Below are 23,338 nucleotides of genomic sequence, written 5' to 3' on the forward strand. Positions count from 1 at the left end.
AACTTTGTGAAGCATGCTGAGATTCGGGGTCTGAGGAGATTCAAGCAGATGGAGGAGAGAGATGCTGGCTCGTGGCTCTGTGAATGCGGGCAGTGGGAGGACAGGCTCTGCAAAGTCCTGGGAAATCATGGCTACACTTAATTTACTCCTGGTTTTTGTTTAGATATTTCTGGAGAAATCAAGCGCAAACTTAGGCTGATGGTTATGTGATTTCCCTGAGGATGTGGACCAGTTAATCTTCAGAGTGAGTCAGGGGGACCTGCCTCTGGGGGAGGGGCTTGGCAGAAACATGGAGGGGGGGCATGCTTATAGCATTTTACTAATGGAGCCCTGCTGATGGCATGGGATAATTGTAACTGACCTAGCACAAGCATCTGAGAGCAGTGGAAGCTGACTTTATATTTGTTAATTCCCTTCCCACAAAGAAATTTCTCAATGTTTCTCCATTTCAAATTCATCTGAGTAACAGCTTTTGGAGTTAATTATAACCTAAGATACATATTTATTGTGTTGAAGTGCTTAGCAGCTCATTTAAGACGATCTAATGAAAGTTTTCCAAAAATTAAAAAAAAAAAAGTCACAAACACAGATTCATGATAGGGGACTTGAGACTCCCTGGCAGAGAAGTTCATGGTGACAGACTCTAACTCCTGCTCAGCCCTGCCAGTCTCCATCTTCCCCAGTTCTTACTCTTATGTTGATTTGGCTGCAGGGTGAACCTGGCTGTTCCTTCTGAGAACTCACCCCCAGGGATGAGAGTGGAGCTCCCTGGCTTTGCTGGGTTTGTTCACAGGGTCAGGTTGCTACTCAGTGGTGGAACCCTTTTCTACCACACACCAGTCTCAAGCCTCTCACTGGGCCTGCTGAGCCAAGCACCAGGTCAGGAGCCAGGCACACCAGCCTCCCTCACCACTTGCCTCCCTCCACACTTGCTGCCACTGAGCTTTGCCCTGAGCAGACAAGCTTCCTGAGGGTGGTGAACTATGACGGTTACAGTATGCTTCTGTGCAGAGTGACTCGATAGTATCGACCTGTGCTCTCTGTGGCTTCAGGAGCAGGCTGTACTGATGGAGGGGGCTCTTTGAAGGTCAGGAGTCTCTACCTGCTCTTCGCCTTGAGTGACTGGCAAGAGTTCCATGCCCCGTTGTCAACGGGGCCTCTCAGGGGCCTATGTAGCAGAGGAGAAAGGCTCAGGGCTCGCTCAGGCTCAGGCTCCACTCTCCTTCTCCGTTCTCCTCCTGTGTCTTCCTCCCTGCCTGCCTTCCTCCAAGTATTACTCCTCTTTTTTTCTGTGCTTCTTTCTTCCTCTGTCCTTTATCTTCTTTCTTCTCTCTTTCATTCTTCTCTTTCCTCCTGATACTTCCCCTCCCCCTCTGTACTCCTTTCCCCTCCTCCCGCCTTTCCAGCACCCTTTCCTTTTATCCCTAACTTGGCACCCTCAGTTCTACTTACTTTAATGTCTTTTCTCATGAACCAGAGCTCCCGGCTCCTCATCTGGGACCTTAGTGCTAGCCTCTGCCTCGTGCTGTTTCCTTTATCGATGCCGTAGTTCCTTCCTGCTCTACCCAGTGATGAATTCACTGGACCCAGAGTGCAGAGAGGTCTCCATTCTGTCTCGAGCCCTTTGCCACCATGCCCTGTGCAGCCTGTGGTCTATGATCTCTCTGTGCTTAGAGAATGGCAGTGAATGTAGGTAATCCTGAGAGTTCCAACTGTCAGTGCTCCAGGCAAGGAACCTTTCTGCAGTAACAGAACCAACTTTGGCCCAGACCCGAGGAGCCATGATCCACAGTGGTCAGAACCCCACCCCGTGTAGAGGACAAAGCCTTTGTGTGGGAGGCAGGGTATCATCCACTCAGTCAGGGTTCTAACAGCACAATGCTGCTGTTGAGCTGTCAAATCTGATGATGTTTAAGGCCAGGTTCTTGTCCTCCGGGCTTAGCTTCTTGTTTCCTCTCACTCAGGGATGGGTAATTTATGCAGATATATGTCAATCAGCTTTCTTTTCTGAAAGCACTTTCCAGTTTTAGGGATGCTGGGTGTGTGGTAACATCATTACTGCCTCCACAGCTGCATTGCTGTGGAAGTGGGAGGCAGGCAGGCTCAGGGGCCCTGGCAAAGACAGGAGGGTAGAGCAGTTCTAGGTGGAAGTTAGCGTGGTGAAGTCCACCCAGAACTTCTATAAAGGATAGCAGTGAAGCATAGAAAAAACCAGAGGGAGACCCCTGACATCAGGGTCCCAAGCTGGACATGACCTCAAGGATAGGGTCCCACTTACAGTTGGATTGAATGGCTGTGGAGTAAACTCTTTCTGCTCAGGAGAGTGCTGCCATCTGTTCTAAATGGACCAGACATGCATGTATAGAAATCACTCAGGACTTCTGAGACACTGACGTGGTAGGAGGATCACCCTTGGTAGTATCATCCTGGGCCTGCCAGAGCAAGGAAGAAGGGAAGCTCACAATCTTCCACACACTTCAGCTTCTACCAGCCAGACACAGGAAGCTGCTGGGCCTGAAGGCAGCACTGGCATGGAGAAAAAGGTGGGCTGTGATTTCGTGAGTATGCACACCACTGTCTGGTAGCCCAGAAAGCTGAGGCCTCAGCTTGGTTAAGAAAAATCACTTCTATCCTCCTGCAGCAAATGACATTTCAATAATCACATGCTTGTGATGCTTAAGTCGAGATTTATTATTATTGCTAATAATAATAAAAATGAAGATTGCTTATGTTCTCCCTCAGTGAGCTGCAAACATTGATTTTCCTAGGGCCTGCATGTATGTTCAAAGCCCACCTTTTCTTCAGTCTGCAAGGTGGATGGATATTTGATTACCTCAATCCCTTAAACTCCAAATGAATGATTGGCACGGTATTGATACGCCCAGGAGAGATGGTGTGAAAATCTCATAGCTCTGTCTCATGCCTTTATGGGTCTATCAATTTCAGCCACTGGGTAGGACCTTGGATGGCAGTGAAGGGGGACCCCATGCGTGGAAATATCCTTCCTATCTGTCCATCAGAGACACATGTCCTCCTTGCTTGCCTCAGTATTGAGGGAGGCTTTCTAGACAGGAGGGCCTGATGGGAGCTTTTCCCAGGAAACAGGTGGTGCTCTGTTACTAAACAGTAATTAACTCCTCCAGGCTCAGCCCTCCACGCCTGCTAATCTTGGTGGCTGTTTACATGCTACTATTTGTTAAATGGCAACGTTTATTGATTTAGTTACCTCAGTCCCACATTGTAGATTTTTCTCTTGGTCTGTGTTCCTACATGTGGTTCAGCATTTTTAAATGTCAACTGCAAAGTATTATTGATCAGTAATTAAAAGTGTAGAGAAAAATTAGCATAGTAGAAGTTTGCGGTCATTAGCAGAAGTACTGTCGGGCAATTATTTAGCATGTTTTAACATTTATTTTCTTTCCTATTATTGACATACAGTACGGTGCTCTGGGAACCTTTTTTTTTTCTCCCCTAAAAAGCAAAATTTTAACATCAATGAGAATTAATGACGTTTGGAAAAATTGCTTGTTGGAGTTCCTGCTCCACAAATAATCCTACCCTAGGGCCTATGTGCTGGCAGGAGGGAAATGAGGGGGCTTATCACTTTTGGGGTGCTCATTAGGATGGCAACATTAAAGCTGAATGAAGACAGAGCCCTTCTGTTTCCACAGGGAAGAAGAAATTGCTGCTCAAAGCTACTCTGGTGCCTCTGCATAGTTCTCACCTGGGCCTTGTCACACGAGGGATGGATGGCATTCATCGTTCAGCAGGGCTTACTGATGGAGATAGAGTTCTATTCCAAATGCTTAGCCACCATGCTAGTGCTTTAAAAGACTGTGCTCCCACTCTGTTCCAACAGCTGAAGCACAGAGCCCACATGGGTATAGCTGCAGGTGATTGAGGGGAAAGGTGGGGGTAGCCTTGGCTTCTTCTCTGGACTGATTGTTCTAAGGGCCACTGTATTTGAATAAGGAAAAAATCTCTTTGAATCCATCAGTGTGGACTAGAGGTAAAAACAAGCACACAGGTCCTACAGCTCCCAGCCCAGAGCTTGCTGTAGAAAGGCCACAGGATGTCTGAATTTTTCTATAGCAAGGATGGGGAAGAAAGCATAGCCCAAGTGGGGGGGTCACCTTATGAAGGTGCTGGGATGGGACACACAGGGATGGTTGAGGTGTTACTGCAAAAAGGGGAATAGTTTTATGGTCTGAGCCTGTGAAGGACATTAACATGGGGTAATTTTATGTTCCCAATAGTTTTGGTTATTTTTCTCTCAGTTGTGACAACATATCTGTTAGGAGAAGCTCAAGGAAGGAAACATTTGGTTTTGGCCATGGCTTGAGGGAACAGGCCAACATGGCAGCAAGAGCTACAGAGAACTGGTCGTATTGTGTCTATACTATCTGAGCAGTCAGACAGAACCACTGTCTCTCAGTTCTCTTTCTCTTTTTCATGTAGTGTAGGTCCTCAACAATGACATAGTGCTGCCCACATTTAGGGTAAGTCTCCCTTCCTCAGTTAAAGTTCTGAATCATCCTCACAGATATAACCAAGAGGTATTTTCCATGGTGATTACAATTCCTGTCAAGTTGACAATACCTTCCTTCTCTTTTCTCCTTCCATCATTACATTCCTCCCTACATCCTTCAATCCATCTATTCACCTTCCCAACACCTCCACTAATCCCTCCACCCACCCACCCACTTATCCAACCCACCCATCCACCAATCTACTTAGCCATCTACCTTAGGTAGAATTTCTACTGTTGTAATAAAATTATGATAGCTAGAAGCAACTTGGGAAGGAAACAATTTATTCCATTGTATAGTTGCACACCACAGTCCATGATGGAAGGAAGTCACAGCAGAAACTTAAACAAAGCAGGAACTTGGAGGCAGTAACTGAAACAGAGGCCATGGAGGGATGCTGCTTACTGGCTTGCTCCTCATGGCTTGCTCGCTCTGCTTTCTTATACATCCCAGGACCACCAACCAGGGGTTGTACCACTTACAATGATCTGGGACCTCTCACATCAATCACTAATTAGGAAGATACCATGCAGACTTGCCTATAGCCCAAGCTAATGGCACATTTTATCAATTAGAATTCCCTCTTCTGAGACATGTCTAGATTTGTGTCAAGTTGACAAAACCACATCACTTATCCCATAACCTTTCCTATTCACCCCCAAGATCTTGTATTAATATCAATATCACAATATAAAAAACAAATGATGTTACAATTTCACATTCCTTAAAAATTCAGTCTCTTTAAAATATTAAGAACCTCTTTATTGGCATTGTCTAGAGTATCTGTGAATTGCTTGAAGTTTCTAGAAAATATCCAGAATCTCTGTAAAATCCCACAGTCTCTTAACTGTGGACTACTGGAAAATAAAAAAGAAAATTAAAATACTTTCTTACACTAGGACCATGCTTTAATCCCAGCACTTGGGAGGCAGATCTCTATGAGTTCAAGGCTAGTGTGATCTAACAGTGAGTTCCAGGACACCCGGAGCTCTTACACAGAGAAACTCTGTCTTGAAAAAACATAAAATAAAATAAAAATAAAATACTTTCTTACTGCCAGAAAGAAGAGTCAGGGTATTGTCACAATCTGAACAAAGCAAAATGAAACTCCAACCGTGTGAAAAGCTCAATGTCTAATGGATAGGGCTCACTCATGGTCCTTTGGGTTTCAAAGGCCTTGGATCTGTCTTACATATGTCATACATCTGACCAGGTCTGGCTGCGCTTCATAGCTGTTGCTGTTCTTGGTTGTTGTTCCATGGTACTGGACTCTTCAGACTGGTGGGTCCACACTGCAACTGGGCTGCCCTTTCACCAGGAGCCTCTTCTGGCTTCTCTTTAGGGATTTTGACCCATCCATAGGCAACTTCAATCAACCACTTAGTCATACACCTTTGCCAATAGCTTTTGTGAACCTCTCTTCACAGTCTCCACTCCCAGGACATAGTACCAAGACTCCACTGCTTTTCCTAATCCATTAAAGCCTTCAAAACCAGTATCACCTTTGTGGCTCTTACACATTACCAAGTTCATAATATATAGTTCTGGTTCCCTCTGGACCACAGTTTTTATGTGCCGACTCTGAGGAAGTAGTTCCCAGCTCTTTAGATCAATATATCATCCTCTCCTTCTGTCTACTCATCCTTATACACATGTAGTTATCTATCGTCCCACCCATACATACATCCACCAGCTATTACTGGCTTCTCATTGGCTTTCAAACACATTCTTCTGGCGCACCATTTGTCAAGCATCATCTAGAGGAACAGATGAGTCTTTGGAATACTTGTGTCTAGAATAAAGACTACAGGTTTCTGTGTAGAGTGTTTCTCTGAAATCCTTGGGGAACACGGTGACTAATGGTGGAGTGTTTACTGCCCACTGCATCAGCCCCAAGGCAAGATGCTAAAAGAGTGCTTAGAAGCCAAAGTGGGTGGATGACAGGGATGTGTTTTTCCAGTTTGGATATGGGTGCCTAGTAAGGTTGACAGAGAGGTATCAAGTTTTGCGGGTCTGGTAGGGTGTGAAGCAAGGAAAGATTACTAGGCTTTCTGTGAAGAGGGTGCCATAGCCTTCTAAGGGGACACCTCAGCACTGCAGCGACAGGAACCGAGTTGCAGGGATTCAAGAAGATGAACTGTGCACATATGCACAGCAAACTCTAGGGCACATAGATAAAATGGATCTGATGTGGAGACAGGGAGACCCGTGAGTACTTGGAAGCTAACACATATCCACAACAGAGGTTACCACAGAGGCTCCAGCTCTGCTAGGAGATTATCCCAATTCACTTGTAGCACTGTGGTGAGTGGGCATGATAGTACCGTTCCCAGACTTCCTTGAAAGGCCTATCGTTCATGAAGGCTGTTGGACAGACATGATGGCTGGAGGAGAGAGTTGAGAGGAGTAGAGGGGAGCTTACCATGTTTCAGGTGGTAGAGCTTCAGTGTTTGTACAGAGGGATGTGACATGGGTACCAGGTTCTACAGAATCATATGCTTCCCCATTTATATTGTGGATGACTTTTGACAAGCTGCTATCTCTCCACCTTTTGACCTAAGGGTGCTCATGCTCAAATAAAGGTGCCATCATTCATGAGATATGCTGTGGAGCCCCTAGGACCAAGTGTTGGGTTTGACCAGGGAGTGGCTTCATGTTTCCTAAACCACGTGCTGCCTGTGACTTTATACTCCTGTTGAGATGAGTTGGTGGGTCACTAGGTGCCTGCAGCAGCGTGAAGAGGAAGAGCAAGTTTCCAAAATTTAGCACCCACATCCTAGGAATATGTGCAGTGAAGAACATGATTTTTGTTACCTGATAAGACTTCTCGTAGGGTGATGCCAACATGGTCTTTCATTTGACCAGGCAGGACAGAGTAAGTGTTAAGTTATAGTCACTGCTCACCTTGACATAGATTCCAGCACCAGAGGAGGCTGAGCTGACACTGTGGTGGTTAGGATCTGTGAGTCTTCTGAGAAACAGCACCCAGAAGCCAGCCAGCATGATGGGCCAGATCTCCACACAGCCACAGAAGGAGAATGTCCCAAGATGTATTTGCTATGATATGTTCATTCCCCATCTTTCTGTGATAGCTACTTTTCCATTGCCTAGAGATAGAACCTCATGACAAAGAAAGGAAGAAGAGTTTATATGGGCATAAGTTTTCAGAGGGCTGAATTCACCATGGCTCTAGGCATGGCGCCAGGCACTCAAGGTACCTGGAATCTGAGAACTCAGGTCTTCAACTGCAAGGACAAAGTGGAGAGAACAAACTGGAAGCAGGGTGAGGTTATACACTTCTTGAAGCCCATATCTAGTAGCATACCTCCTTCAGTAAGGCTATACTTCCAAACCATTCCCCAGGACCAGTAACTGAGTGCAAATGTTTAAATGCCTGAGCCTATGGGTGGACATTTTTCATGCAAACCATTACATATTTATTGTTCTTGAAAAGAGATCCTGTAGGTTGATGTCATTTTGCAGGTAAAGGCAGGTAGAGGACGGAACGAGGCCTGTCATTGGACGAGAAAGAAGGATGGGCAGGAGAAAAGTTTTAGAGAGCCAAAGGAGACCAGATCAAAGCGGAGGGAGCTGAGAGAATATGGCGGCTGATGTTAAGATTCCTCTCTGCACGTATTACAGGTTGTTATGACTGTTTTTAAAAGATGGGTGTGTATAGCATTTTGTGTTATCTAGATGGTCAAATTATACCAATCTAAATCAGAGGATATTGTGTGATGTGTTCTTTCATGTGGCAACTTAATTGAGTACAAGAGAGTGTGTGGTGGCCAGATGCACTGGGACAGCCATAGATTGGGATGTATATGTCTGTTTGATAATGAGACCAGAAAGTCAACAAGAAGCATAGAGTTGGAAAGGGGTGGATCTCAACCCAGTTGTAGACAAAGCCATGCCCAACGCTGTTTTAGAGTCCTCTAGAAGAGTGGAACTGATGAATGAATACAGGTTTGGTGTGAGACTTACCAGGCTGACTGAAAAGACAGGATAATGATTGCAGTCAGCATGCTTTGAGGCTGAGAACCTAACAGCTGTTTAGTCACATCTGGTGCTGAAGGCCTGGAGGATTCCTGGAGATCTGTTGTTCTTCATTCCACTTTGGAAAGCAGGATATTGTAGCTCCACCATGATCAGACTTCATTTCTTCCAAGCCCTCCTCACACCTGGGCTACCACCAAAGGGTGCAGCTCATTCTTGTAGCTGGTCTACCCTGCACAGCTAATCTATCCTGGAAATGCCCCGATAGACCTACCCAGAGATGTCTCTCACTAGGACAAAGTCTTGGGCCATAGCTTCCAAGGGTACAGGGAATGCCCTTACTTGCTGCCTCCCTTCTACCTTCTCCACGGGTTAGCCTATGCGTCCCTCATTCTACAGCAGTCAAGCACCTGCCTTTCATGTGTACTCTGACGATACCCTGTGAAAATGGAGGCTGGGCCCCACCCTCCCTGAGGTGTCAAGAACTAGATCATGTGTTCACATCACCCCTGTCTGTCTCACAGTCCTCTAGTAACACTTGCCTGGGCACTACATCGAAAGCAGAATGTGTATGTTTGTTCCGTAGCTCTGGCTCCCTGGGGAGCCCTTAGCAGCAAAAGTTCCAGTGGCCACCACTCTGATGCTGCCTTGGTCATAATGGGATACAGTAGAGCTGGTCGTATCCCAGAAAGGCAGGGAGTTGGTGCTCAGTGAGTGCCCATCAGGAAGTGGAACACTAAGAAGAGTCTGCCCTGAGACACAACACAAATATCATGGGGGAGAGGAGGGGTTTTATTACAGTCCCTGCTTTCTAAAGTTAGGAATAGTCTCCTGGTGACTATTCAAGGGGTCCAGGAACTAGAGGGTATTATCTATTGCCTAAGAAGAAGGGACTCCCATTCATGCATTTCAGGGCAGGTCTGCCCTCCAGGACTGTCCACAACAGGGAGGGGAGAGTGCAGAGCTAAACTCAGCAACACGGATGCAGGTAGAAGCTTTTAAAAAGCAGGAGGGTTCCTGTGCTTGGAGAAACATAGAATTTTGGAAACTGGTGACTGTGGGCTGGTAGCTGGAAGGGAGCTCTGGTACCAGTGAGAATGTTGCCACTTAATAATTCAGTGAGCTATGTGGTTTCTTTCAAGAAATGAAATATATTAAAAGCTGTGTTTTCATTTGATTAATAAATGTGGTTTAGGAACGACAAATAACCAAATAATTAAAGTAAATCCAATCTCTTCCTGCAAACATCCTTTAAACAGTCCTTAATTTGCTTTTAAATATAAATATTAAACACCACCCACCCAGAAGGCTCCTTGCTTCCTGATGACTTTGCCCTCCTGGTTTTATCTACCATTTATTGAGTGTGACCAGCTCTTGCTTCCTGACTGGAGGCTTTGAAGGAAGAGGTTGTCTGCTGGCTGCTCCTTTACACAGATCTCTCCAGAAGCAGAAAGACATTTGTGCCATTCGTACATGCATAACAGAAATCTTTCCTTAAATATAACTTCAGAGGGCACGTAAAGTTCCAGAATAATCACCATGGCTATTTTATAAATGGAATACTTTCCTAAATAATAACTGTGCAATGCCAATTCCCTTCTTTGGGTATAGGGAGGGTTAGTGTGGACACACTTGCAAGACATGGGGATGGCGTGAACTGTGCCTCTTGTCCCAACTTGAAATCAGTCTTCAGAGTCATGCTTTGTCTGTCACTCCAAAATGAGCCAATAGAGATTCTTAGGGCAGCACCTGATAAAAAGAGCCCTGTATCCTGGTGTATGGTCCAGGGGCAGAGGTGAGGGATGCTGTAGCCATAAGAATCCCAGTGAACTGGCATCTTCTGTCCTCAGAAGTGCAGGGCAGATGAGAATGGTTCTCTGTGTGATGTGGAGACACACACCTGAGCATCTTCCTTTTCTATGATCACCTTGGTCACATTGTCATTCATAGAAGTCTACCCTCTTTCTTTTTTCTCTTGTCCTTTCTGTCAGTCCTCTTTAAGAGAGTTATCCCTCCCCTTTGCTGAAGTTCACGGAGACTGAGCTGTGTTGTGAAGACAATCTCAAACTGAATCCCGAACTGCTGTGGGTCATCAGAACACCCTACCTGGACACCGGAGTTGCTGGTGTTGTCTGTTCTCCTGTCCAACATTAAAGCTAGGACAAAACCAGGCAAAAAAACCCCTCCAGATGGAGAAGCTGCCTCTGAAAGAAGAGGGGAAAAAGGGAGAGAATTATGGTGGGAAGAAAAAAGAAAGAGAGGAAAAAGAGAAGGAAGGAGGGGGTGAAGAGGTAAGATAATAATAAGAGAGCCAGGTCAGTGCAGGAAGTGCCTAGCAACGCTGTCAGAACCCAGGTGCTCATCTTGCTAGGAAGGGTGGGTTGGTACAAATCAAAGGTGGTCCCGGTACTTGAGACTCTACCATGATTCTTCTGCTGGAGCCCACATCTGGGTTCTCAGGCCCCTGATATCTAATAGTACCATTGGACAAGTGTAGGTTCTTGACCTTGAATATGCTCAGGGTCCTTTGAGGTGAGCTGGAATATTATGCAGGAAGGATGAACTCTTTCTGGAGGAGAATATGTAGAGCAGGGATTCTGTTAGGTCAGCCAAGCGATGAATGGAGGAGGAATGACTCACATCTTTCCTCTCACAAAGCATGCTCATGGGTGAAGTGGGTGCTGTGTTTGTCAACAGGTAGTCTGGATCTTCATGGACTCAGTGTCAGTGAGCTGCACACTGATGTCCAGGATGCCATATGCAGGTCTCATAGAACAGTGAGAAATCGCACTGTAGTTCCCACATCCCCTCCAGATCCTTTAGAATCTTGGTTCTGACCCACAGCTGGGATGGATCATGGTTGTGCTTGCCATACCTCACAGTGAACATGCAGTCCCCAGCTTTCTACCAAGAATAACCACAGTGGTGGCCATCTGTTTAGGGGGTACCTATACATGTAGGAGAATGCCAACACACAAAGCTTACCACAGAGCCTGATCTATTTTGAGGTCCTATCTCTGCATCTATGGTACAAACCCATGATATAGACTGGGTTCGCATCCGAGAAATGAAAGAAGAAAAAGAAATGAGAAAAAATAGGGACCCAGAATAGCAACAATGCGCAGGCTCGGCTTGGAAAGTGCAGGTGGAAATATGTACACAGAGAATTGCCCTGCTGCCTGGGATTGGTTACTAGCAATTGGTCACAGAACAGAACTACTGTTCAGCTCGCAGCAGGAGCAAGCAGCCTGCACACTGTGTGAAGGAACCTGAGGGAGGTAGGTTCTGGGGAAGTCCCAGTGCTTTCTTCAGGAAGGACATCTATGAACATATCCTGTTCGCTGAAATGTCCTTTTGATAGACAGTGAGCTTACTGGGATCATTCACAGGAACATGGGTTAATCATAGGTAGCTATGACACCCAGAAAGTCCACATTATCTACTGTTCATCTCTAACACAATATTAGAGGAGCTTTTTGAGGGAGATGGGGGGGGCAGGATCATGTGATCTTGTGAGTCTAGAACATCCAAGAGAGTGTTAATAGATCTCAGCTCCTAAGGGTCTGATGAAGTTGGCCACAGCTTCTTTGAGCTCATCAGATGGACAAGTTGGCTACACCATTTTAACTGTCCTCAAACACATCCTTCCATTCTTCATTTTTTTTTTTTGCAGAATGGATCTGGATAGAGCTATCCAACAATGACTCCAGAACTTGTGTGTTCAGAGACCCAGCCTGAGGTATCCTGTGAAATGGTGTTTACTGATGAAGTACTTCTGTATTGCACCATAGAGACACATCAGTTTGGTGGAAATCCCAATGATATGTCCTTTCCTTTGTAGCTCCCACTCTGGGTCATAACATAGAAAGCAGTGTTATGGAACTTTCTTCATGTTTCCATTTGGTCTTATATCTGAGTCTTTGATCCATTAAAACTTAATGTCTGATATCATAGCCTTTTTCCTATGTGAAAATCCAGTTTTCCCAAAACAACCAATTGAAGAAGCTGCCCCTTTCCTACCATGTGTGGTTGGCACCTTAGTCAAGCACATTGAGCCACATACTCGCTGACTAACTCCCAGACACCTGCTTATTCTCCTTTGTCAGTTTGTGAATACCATGCTGGTTACTATGACTTTTTAATGTATTTGAAACCCTGGGATATTAGTCACTTTTCTGTTGCTCTGATGGAGTACCATGACCAAGAAAACTTATAGAAAGAAAAACTTATTTTAGCTATGACTAAAGAGAGCTACATTTTGTCATGGTGGCAAGAGGCCAGCACGGGGGCAGGAGCAGAAGTCTGAGGTATCTCAAGTCTTAACCTCAAGCACAAGGCAGAGAGAACCGACTGGAAGTGGTTTGATTTTAATCACAAAGTCTGTGCTGAGCAGCACACTTACTCCAGCAAGGTTGTACCATCTAAACCTCCATGAATAGGACCAGCAACTACAGGCAAGTGTTCAAATGCCCAAGACTATGGGGGGGTATTCTCCTCCAAATCACCACAAGGTGTAATTCCCATAACTTGGTTCCTATTACTCTAGATGGTTTTGAGATACTTTGGGTGTCTGTTGGATTTACAATAAGATTTTTTTCTCTAGTGGTATGAAGAATAGGGATTGACCCAAGTCTGAGACAATTACTCATTATTAATTTCCAACAGGAAGAGGGTCTCCTTGCTTGTCAGTATGTTACATCCAGTGTATCTGATCACTGTTGCATAGTTTTTAGAATTTTGTTCAAATTTTACTTCTATTTATTTTATTTTGATGCTAGTATAAAATGCTATAATAAAAATAAAAACTTATTAATTTCTTGTAGATTACTCACTGCCAGGTCACAAATATATTACTGCTTAAAAAATCAAATTTGTGTTCATCTGTGTGTGTGTGTGTGTGTGTGTGTGTGTGTGTGTGTGTGTGTGTGTGTGGTGTATGTGGTGGGTTCACATGCTGGGACAGCACAATTGATCTTTCTGTTAGTGGTTTGTCCCTCAGCTTCACTGAATTACTGTATCATTTTTTCCTGAATTTTCATGTATATTTATGTGTAAAATAGTACCAGCAAACCGAATGAAAGGAAAATTCACAGACAGGGAGAAAGCACTAGCAAAATAAATATCTGCTGATCAGCTACAGGACTGATGTCCAAAATGCACAAAGAGCTCAAGTCAGCCATAAGAAGAAATGAAGAATTACTTTAAAGAAGGGGAAAAGATTTGACAGCCCACCCCCAATGGAAAGACATGCACATGGCACCAGATTTTGAAAAAATGCTAGCATATTCTTATTAGGATAGCTGTTTATTAAAAAGATGAATGATGGCAGATCCAGTGCTCCAGACCCCCAACCAGAGACAACTTGATTCCCTGGAGATCCATCACAATCAGGCTCACAGGAGAGCCCCTCCTCAAATATATGGCCTAACTAGAAACCCCACTAGGCTCAGTGGAGGTAGGAACTATTCACCCTACTGGGGACACGTCATCCTTTGGTCCACAACTGTACCTGGGGGCAGAGCAGGTGCTCCAACACTACCCCAAAGCTCACACTCAGAGCTTGACTCCCAAGAGGTCTGTCATAACTAAGCTCACAGATCAGGATCTCCAGATCCCCTCCTATATCCAGAGACATCCTAACTCAAAAAGATCCATCATAACCAGGCTCACAGGAAGGACAGGCTCCAGTTAGACACAGCAAGGCCAACACCAGAGATAACCAGATGGCAAGAGGCAAGCACAAGAACTTAAGCAACAATGCCACTTGGCGCCATCAGAACCCAGTTCTCCCATTACATCACAGCAAATCCTAGCACACCTTAAAAGCAAGATTCTGACAAAAACATCCCAACTCATGAAGATGATAGAGGACTTTAGGAGGACATAAATACCTCCCTTAAAGAAATACAGGAGATCACAGGTAAACAGGTGAGGGAATTGAACCAAAACATCCAGGATCTAAAAATGCAAATAGAAACAGTAAAGAAATCACAAAGGGTGGCAACCCTGGAGATGGAAAACCTAGGAGAGAGATTAGGAGTTACAGATGCAAGCATTAAGTATCACTAACAGAATACAAGAGATAGAAGAGAGCATCTCAGGCAGAGAAGATACCATAGAAAATATTGAAACAGCAATCAAAAAAAAAATACAATGTGCAAAATGTTCCTAACTCAAAACCTCCAGGGAAGTCAATACACAATGAAGAGACCAAATCTAAGAATAATAAGAAAAGAAGAGAGCGAATTTTCCTAATTCAAAGGGCCAGGAAGTATCTTCAAGAAAATCATAGAAGAAAATATTCCTAACTTAAAAAAAGAGATGGCCATAAATGTACAGGAAACCTACAGAACACCAAATAGATTGGACCAGAAAAGAAATTCTGGTCACTTAATAGTCAAAACATTAAATACACAGAAGAAAGAAAGGATATGAAAAGCAGTAAGGGAGAAAGACTAAGTAACATATAAAGGTAGACCTATTAGAATTACACCAGACTTCTCAACAGAGACTCTAAAAGCCAGAAGATCTTGAACAGATGTCATGCAGACCCTTAGAGGACACAAATGACAGCCCAGGATACTGTACCCAGAAAAACTCTCAATCACCATATATGGAGATACCAAGATATTCCATAACAAAACCAAATTTAAATAATATCTTTCCACTAATCCAGCCCTAGAGAGGATAATAGAAGAAAAATTCCAAAGTAAGGAGGGAAACTACACCTAAGAAAAGCCAAAAAATTGATCATCCCACAACAAAACCAAAGAAGAGAACCACACAAACAAAATACCACCTCTAAAACAAAAATAACAGGAATCAACAAATCATCAACTTTTAATATCTCTCAACATCAATGGACTCAATTCCCCAATAAAAAGACATAGACTAACCGGCTGAATACATTAACAGGACCCAGCATTTTACTGCATACAGGAAACACATCTCAGTGACAAAGGCAGTTACTACCTTAAAGTAAAAGACTGAGAAAAGGTTTGCCAAGGAAATGGTCCCAAGAAACAAGCTGGAGTAGTCATTCTAATGTTCAATAAAGAAGACTTTCAACCAAAAATTATCCAAAGAAATGGGGAAAGACACTTCATACTAATCAAAGGAAAATTCTACCAAGATGATCTCTCAATTCTAAACAGTTAAGCCCCAAATGCAAGGAAACCCTCATTTGTAAAAGAAACCTTACTAAAGCTCAAAGTGCACATTGCACCTCACACAATAATAGTGAGAGACTTCAACACCTCACTCTCATCAAATGGACGGATCATGGAAACAGAAACTAAACAGAGACACAGTGAAACTAATAGAAGTTATGAACCAAATGGATTTAACAGATATCTATAGAACATTTCATCGTAAAATCAATGAATATACCTTCTTCTCAGCACCTCATAGTTTTTTCTCTAAAATTGACCATATAATCAGACAGAAAACAAGCCTCAAAAAATAAAAAAAATGATAATCTCATGAATTCTATCAGATCACCACAGACGAAGGCTGGTCTTCAATAACAGCAAAACAACAATTTTTTAATTTAATGAAAATAAAGACACAGCATACCCAAACTTATGGGACTCAATGAAAGCAGTGCCGAGAGAAAATTTATAGCACTGAGTGCCTTCATAAAGAAATTGGAGAGATCGTACACTAGCAACTTAACAGCATATCTGAAAGCTCTAGAAAAAAAAGAAGCAAACTTACTCAAGTGGAGTAGATGGCAGGAAATACTCTAACTCAGGGCTCAAATAATCAATTAGAACCAAAGAGAACTATACAAAAAAATCGACAAAACTAAGACCTGGATCTTTGAGAAAGTCAACAAAATAGATAAACCTTTAGTCAAACTAACTAAAGGGCCCTGAGACAGTATCCAAATTAACAAAATCAGAAATGAAAAGGGAAACATATCAACAGAAATGGAGGAAATTAAAAAAAAACCCATCAGATCCTACTACTAAAATCTATACTCAACAAAACTGGAAATCTAGATAAAACAGATGATTTTCTAGACAGATACCAGGTACTAAAGTTAAATCAGGACCAGATAAACTATCTAAACAATCTCACAGAAATAGAAGCAGTCATCAAAAGTTCTCAACCGAAAAAGGAAAAATAAAAAGGTCCATGGCCAGATGGTTTTAGGACAGAATTCTATCAGATCTTCATACCTTCAAAGAAACCCTAATACTTCTCAAATTATTCCACAAAATAGAAACAGGAGGAACACTACCTAATTCATTCTATGAGTACACAGTTATGCAGATACCTAAACCACAGAAAGAGAATTTCAGACCAATTTCCCTTGTGGATATCAATGCAAAAATACTCAATTCAATTCTCATAAACCGAATCCAAGAACACATAAAAACAGTCTTTCACCATGATCAAGTAGCCTCTATCCCAGTAATGCAGGGATGGTACAATATATGGAAATCCATCAATGTAATCTCTATATAAACAAACTCAAAGAAAACAAATCACATGATTATCTCATTAGATGCTGAAAAAGGCCTTTGACAAAATACAACACCCCATCATGTTAAAAGCCTTGGAAAAATCACAAATGCAAGGCCCAACCTTAATCATAATAAAATCAATATACAACAAACAAACAGCCTACATCAAATTAAATGAAGGAAACTTGAAACAATCTCATAGTACTCTAGATTATAGTACTCTAGAATATAGTACTCTAAATTCTAGCTAGAGCTATTAGACAGCAAAAGGAGGTCAAAGAGATACAAATTGGTAAGGAAGAAGTGGATGATATGTTAGTATACATAAGTGACTCCAAAAATTCTACCAGAGAACTCCTAACCCTGATAAACAACTTAATCAAAGTGGTTGGATATAAAATTAACTCAAAAAAAATGAGCAGCCTTCTTCTACACAAAGGATAAGTGGCCTGAGAGTGAAATTAGGGAAACAACACCCTTCACAAATAATATAAAACATCTTGGTGCAATGCTAACCAAGCAAGTGAAAGATCTGTACAACACGAACTTCAAGTCTCTAAAGAAAGAAATCAAAGAAGATGGAAAGATTGCCCATGCTCATGGATTGGTAGGATTGACATAATTTTCTTGCCAAAAGCAATCTACAGATTCAATGTAATCTCCATCAAAATTCCTATTCAATTTTTTACACAGAGAGAAAGAGCAACTTTATCTGGAATAACAAAAAATGCAGGATAGTGAAAATGATTTTCAACAATAAAAAAACTTTTGGAGGAAATCACCATCCCTGACCTCAAACATATACCAATTACTACAGTGCAATAGTGATAAAGAAAACCATGTGGTATTCGTTCAGAGACAGACAGGCAGATCAATGGAGTAGAATTGAAGACCCAGAAATAAACGCACACACCTATGGTCACTTGATCTTTGACAAAGAAGCCAAAAACTTGCAGTGGTAAAAAGAAAGCATTTTCATAAATGGTCCTTGTCTAAGTGGAAGTCTGCATGTAGAAGAATGCAAATAAATCTAATTTTTTTATCTTCTTGTACAAAGCTCAAGTCCAAGCGGATCAAGGACCTCCACATAAAACTAGATATGCTGAATCTAATAGAAGAGGAAAGGGGAAAAAAATCTTAAGCACATTGACACAGAGGAAATGTTCCTGAACAGAGAACACCAATGGCTTAGGCTCTAAGATCAACAATTGACAAATGGGATCTCAAGAAACTGAAAAGCTTCTGTAGTACAAAGAACACAGTCAATAGGACAAAACAGCAACCCACAGCTTGGGAAAAGATCTTTATCAATCCTACATTTGATAGAGGGTTAATATCCAAAATATACAAAGAACTCAACAAGTTAGACTCCGGAGAGTTAAATAACCCTATTAAAAATGGGGTACAGAGATAAACAAAGAATTTTCAGCTGAGGAATATTGAATGGCTGAGAAGTACCCACAAACTGTTCAACATTCTTAGTCACCAGGGAAATGCAAATCAAAACAACACTGAGATTCTACCTCACACCAGTCAGAATGGCTAAGATCAAAAACTCAGGTGACAATAGATGCTGGGGAGGATGTGGAGAAAGAGGAACACTCCTCCATTGTTGGTGGGATTGCAAGCTGGTACAACCACTCTGGAAATCAGTCTGGAGGTTCTTCAGAAAATTAGACATAGTACTACCTGAGGACCCAGCTATGCCACTGCTGGGTCTATACACAAATGATGCTCCAACATATAACAAGGACACATGCTCCATTATCTTCACAGCGGCCTTATTTATAATAACCAGAAGCTGGAAGCAACCCAGATGTCCCTCAATGGAAGAATGGATACAGAAAATGTGGTAATTTTCACAAGAGAATATTACTTAGCTATTAAAAACGACAACTTCACAAATTTTGTAGGTAAATGGAGTGAACTAGAAAATATCATCCTAAGTGAGATAACCAGACCCAAAAGGGCATACATGGTTTGTACTCACTGAAAAGTGGTATTAGCCCCAAATCTCAGAATACCCACAATACAACTCACAGATCATATGAAGCTTAACAAGAAAGAAGGCCAAGGTATAGATGGTTCAATTCCACTTAGAAGGGAGAACAAAATAACCATGGAAGGCAGAGGGAGAGAGGGACCTGGGTGGGAGAACAGAGGGGAGGGAGAAAAGGAGGACAGGACTAGGTATGGGAAGAGACAGGAGAGAAGTCCAGAGGGCATGGAGAATGAATAGGAGTAAGTAGCAGTGTGGGTGAGAAACAAGGGAGAGAACCACTAGAAAGTCTCAGAAGCCAGGAATGCCATTGACTTCTAAGACGAAATGGGGATGACATTAGCCAAATACCCAATGGTGGGGAGATAGAACCCGGAGGGACCTGTCTACCTCCAGTAGACAGACATGGCATGGACAGTGGAGGGATCAGGCCATCCACACAGGACAAAAATTTTAACCCAGAATTGTTCCTATCTAAAGGAAACACAGGGACAAAAAAATGGAGCAGAGGCTAAAGGAAGGGCTATACAGAGATCTCCCCAGCTTTGCATCCATCCCATCCACAGACACCAATCCCAGACACTACTGCTGATGCCAAGAACTGCTGCTGACTGAGAGCAGCCTGGTATGGCTGTTCTCTGAGAGGTTCTACCCGCACTTGACCAATACAGATGCAAACACGCACAGCCAACCATCATCCTTAGCCTGGGGACCCCTATGGAAGAGTCAGGGGAAGGACTGAAGGAGCTGAAGGGGATTACAACACCATAGGAAGAACAATGTCAGTTAACTGGACTCCACAGAGCTCCCAGGGACTAAACTACCAACCAAAGAGTACACATGGCTCCCGCTACATACACAGCAGAGGACGGCCGATCTGACATCAGTGGGAAGGGATGTGCTTCCTCATGTGGAGACTTGTTGCCCCACTGAAAAGGGATGGGGTAGGATGCGAGAGGGGTAAGAGGAAGTGGGTAGGTAGGTAGGGAAGCACCCTCTTAGAGGGGTGGGGTGACTGTTTGGAGGGGAGACTGGGAAGAGAAAATGAAAAATGTAAAATGATGGAAAGTGTTGGAAGCAAGACTTCACATGGTGGGAAGGCTGAGCAGTAGAGCCCTGGGGGTTCCCTCAGTAATTAATGCATAACCTAGAAGCTTCACTTCTGAACCCATTCTCAGAGAAAGAAAAGCTGCCCTGTGCATGCACAGCAAGCTGCGCACAGCTAAGATGGGGAGCGGGGGAGACCGTTTGTCAGCCTGTGAGTGTGTGAGCACCATGCAGTAGAGGTAGGGATAGAACCCTTGGCAAGGTGAAGCATCGTGTCTGCGAGCGAAGCCTGGCAAGCATGGCTGAGCTAAGAGAGGCAGTTAATGAGTTCACTTGATGTTAAATTTTCAAAAGTTGAAATCCTATGATAGAACTTAAGAGTGCACAAGGGCAGGGCAGGGCCAGGGAGCCACTGACCAAAGATTCAGTGTCTGAGGAGGCTTTAGTGACAGTATTCTATATAGTACATAATTCAAAATACCAGAAGAGGCTTCAGTTACTGTTACCACAAGAGATGATGAACAGCTGAAACGACAGATGTGTTAATTAGCCTGGGTAGGCTCTCCCGTGGTGTGCGTTTGTATGGAAACATCACGTTGTGGCTCTATGAAGGTATACAGTCATTATTTGTTGATTAAACTTTTCCAAAAATTAGAATTTTACATTGTTCTCTCATTGCAGTTCTAGTTCACAGAGTAAGAATTCATCACGAGAGATTCAGCTCATAGAGTAAGAAATTATAAACACGGATTTCTGTGAAAGGGGAGGAGAAAGGCAACGAGTACCTTCTCACAGTCTCTGCAAGTCAAAGCATGATATCCACTCCGTGTCATGAACACTATGACTTATTGGTCCACATCACAAGTGCCCAAGTGCCATTTTCTGTAGTCTAACTGTATTAAATACTTTCTGCTGTTTATGAAAATTAACTCTACTGGGAAGCACTGTGCCTCCTGTGTATCTGGTCTTGGCCAGAGCTGTTGTCACCACTGACAGAGTTTAATCCCCTTCCACTGCAGCCTTCACTCCTGCACCTTTCATCTGAAGTCATTCGTTCTGGAAATAATTTATTGTACAGGCCCACACGAAAGGATTCCTGCTTTTCAGAAACCTGTGGATCAAAGATGATTGAACACTGTTTCTTGTTTTCTTAAAATAGGAATAAATCATCGTCTCTGGCCTGAAATAGGTGGTGGAAATTTTAGTCAGAGTGATGCTACAGTGCGGAAATTCAGGAGGACTCAGGTGGTCTTTCATGCCTCCAACTCTTTCCTTACTTTGTGAAAACCCACAGCAGGGAGTATCCAAGCACAACACAAGGCTTGTGTAACCAGAACGATGGACTCTGCATTTGACACACAGCTCTCTGTTCTGCACTCGGGCCAAATCGCCCAGGACAATACTCTGTCTGCAGAAAGCAGTATCTGATTAGACATTTCATTTTGGGGAAACTACCATTTTCCACAGCAAAACATCTTGCTGGCTATCATAATAAAAATGCTAAAAGCCAGTCCACATTTATTCTTGCTTCTCCAAACACCAGCAGTGCCTGCCGGGTGTTCAGTCTTTGTGCAGCAGGTGCAGAGGCCACTGTGAACCCCAGGAGGACTGCTGTGGTGTAATTCAATTTAAATCTAGTTCATTCATGATTAAATAGAAGGAAGGGGGCTCTAAATTTTGATATCTTTCTGCTTATTTTTTTTTTACTTATATGTGATTTTTAAAAATCAGTTAGTTCTTGGACATGAAGGGACATGAGCCTCAACCATCCAGCATCTTGGTTATTCTGCACATAATCTGCCAGCTGATGTCAAGTGGAGTGTTTTTACTCTAACAAATCCAGAACACGTGGACAGAGAGTCCTGATGTCTAACTCTCTTCGCTCTGAGTCCCTCTCAGTGTTTGGTTCACAGTGATAATTTTTTTAAACTGTATGTACATGTGTTAAGCACTTCGGTAGATTCCTTTGAACCCTGCCTGCTGCTGGCAGGGAAAATGGAAGCATGTGTGGTTCTGTGTACACAGGCAAATACCATCAGCCATGCTTTCTCTGGGACACTAACCTTCCCACACACTTTCCACCCTGCCTGGGTTTTCTTGAAGGTCGATTGGGTTTTTAACTGTGTTATCTGCAAGGTGTTTGATGGAGTGATCCAGATAACAGGGGAGAGAGAGCAAAGCAAAAAGAATTTTTTGAAGATCAAAAGTGGCTGTTCATTTTGTTATCTGACCCCATCTGTTGTCATGGTAACAGGCTCCTTTTAACCTGTGTCGTGGGATGGGTTGCCTCTATCAGCTCCTTTGACTGAGGGCGGTTCCTGCAGCAGAAGCCGACTTCCAGGCTTTCTGTGGAGCACAAGGGGGACAAAGCGTGGTGCCCCGCATGGTGGAGGACTGAGATTACATTTTCAATTTAAACTGCTATCTTAATTTAGGTAGTGAGGAAGCCAATGCAGTAGCTTGTCCCCTGCCTTTACAATCGGTAGGTAAATGCCATTTGGAAATGATAAATAAATTGACATGTTGACTCGCACGCGATGGAAGATTGGTCTTATTTTGTTTGTCGTTTTGTGGCAAGACAAAGTGACAGAGTAGCATCCAAAGCAAACTTCTAGAAAGGGAAAAATTAAAGGATTTTGTTTCAGGGGTCCACACAAAGGTAACCGAGGTTTTGTGTGTTCATGGGATTTTTGAAGTCGGTTTACATCAGGCTACACAAGGACGCTAGAAATGGACACGTTTATTTTTTAAAAAGCTCTGGTAGAACTGAATTTCGGAATACTAGGTTCCTCCTGAGGCCAGGCTAGGAACAAAAAGCAACTATAAAATCCTTTCAGGCTCAGCTAATGAAGATCCCGGATCAGCTCCTGATCAGCACCCAGTGCTTGATTCACAGATGTCTCTGTCCTTTAGGAGCACATGTGTGGTGAGCATCTCTCTCTTTCTCCAGCTCACCGAGGCAATCTATGCTGCTTCTGTTCCATGTCTGCCTCATCTCTATTCAACAGCACAGAGCCAGGGGCTCCTTCCTCTGGAAGCTCCTGACCTTGTCACTCCTGTGGCCTCTGTGACACACAGTAAGGATGGCTGCTGTGAACACCCTCTTAAGTCCAAATGCACACCTACTCAGCTTTCCTTGAGTCCAACTTCCTGTGTACTACACAGGTTCTATGAATTCCTGAGCTACCGATAGCTTAGGAGACAGCATATGTGTCCTCCTGGGTTTGCTCATGCCAATCCGGGACTTTCCACCTCCTTGCTCTGGAAAATTCCTCATTCTGAAGAAGATTCTCTCA

General features: G+C 43.3%; 1 long non-coding RNA gene across 1 annotated transcript; it reads left to right on the forward strand.

Annotated features, from left to right (window-relative positions):
* The first annotated feature begins 206 nt into the window (after window positions 1-206).
* LOC148006902 (uncharacterized) lies at window positions 207-8,246 on the forward strand. Its single transcript, XR_015644917.1, has 3 exons — window positions 207-244; window positions 2,320-2,543; window positions 3,672-8,246. It is a non-coding gene; the product is annotated as an uncharacterized LOC148006902 (long non-coding RNA).
* The last annotated feature ends 15,092 nt before the right edge of the window (window positions 8,247-23,338 follow it).

This window comes from Rattus norvegicus, chromosome 1, assembly GCF_021556685.1.
Source record: "Rattus norvegicus strain SHRSP/BbbUtx chromosome 1, alternate assembly SHRSP_T2T, whole genome shotgun sequence".
Taxonomy (NCBI): Eukaryota; Metazoa; Chordata; class Mammalia; order Rodentia; family Muridae; genus Rattus; species Rattus norvegicus.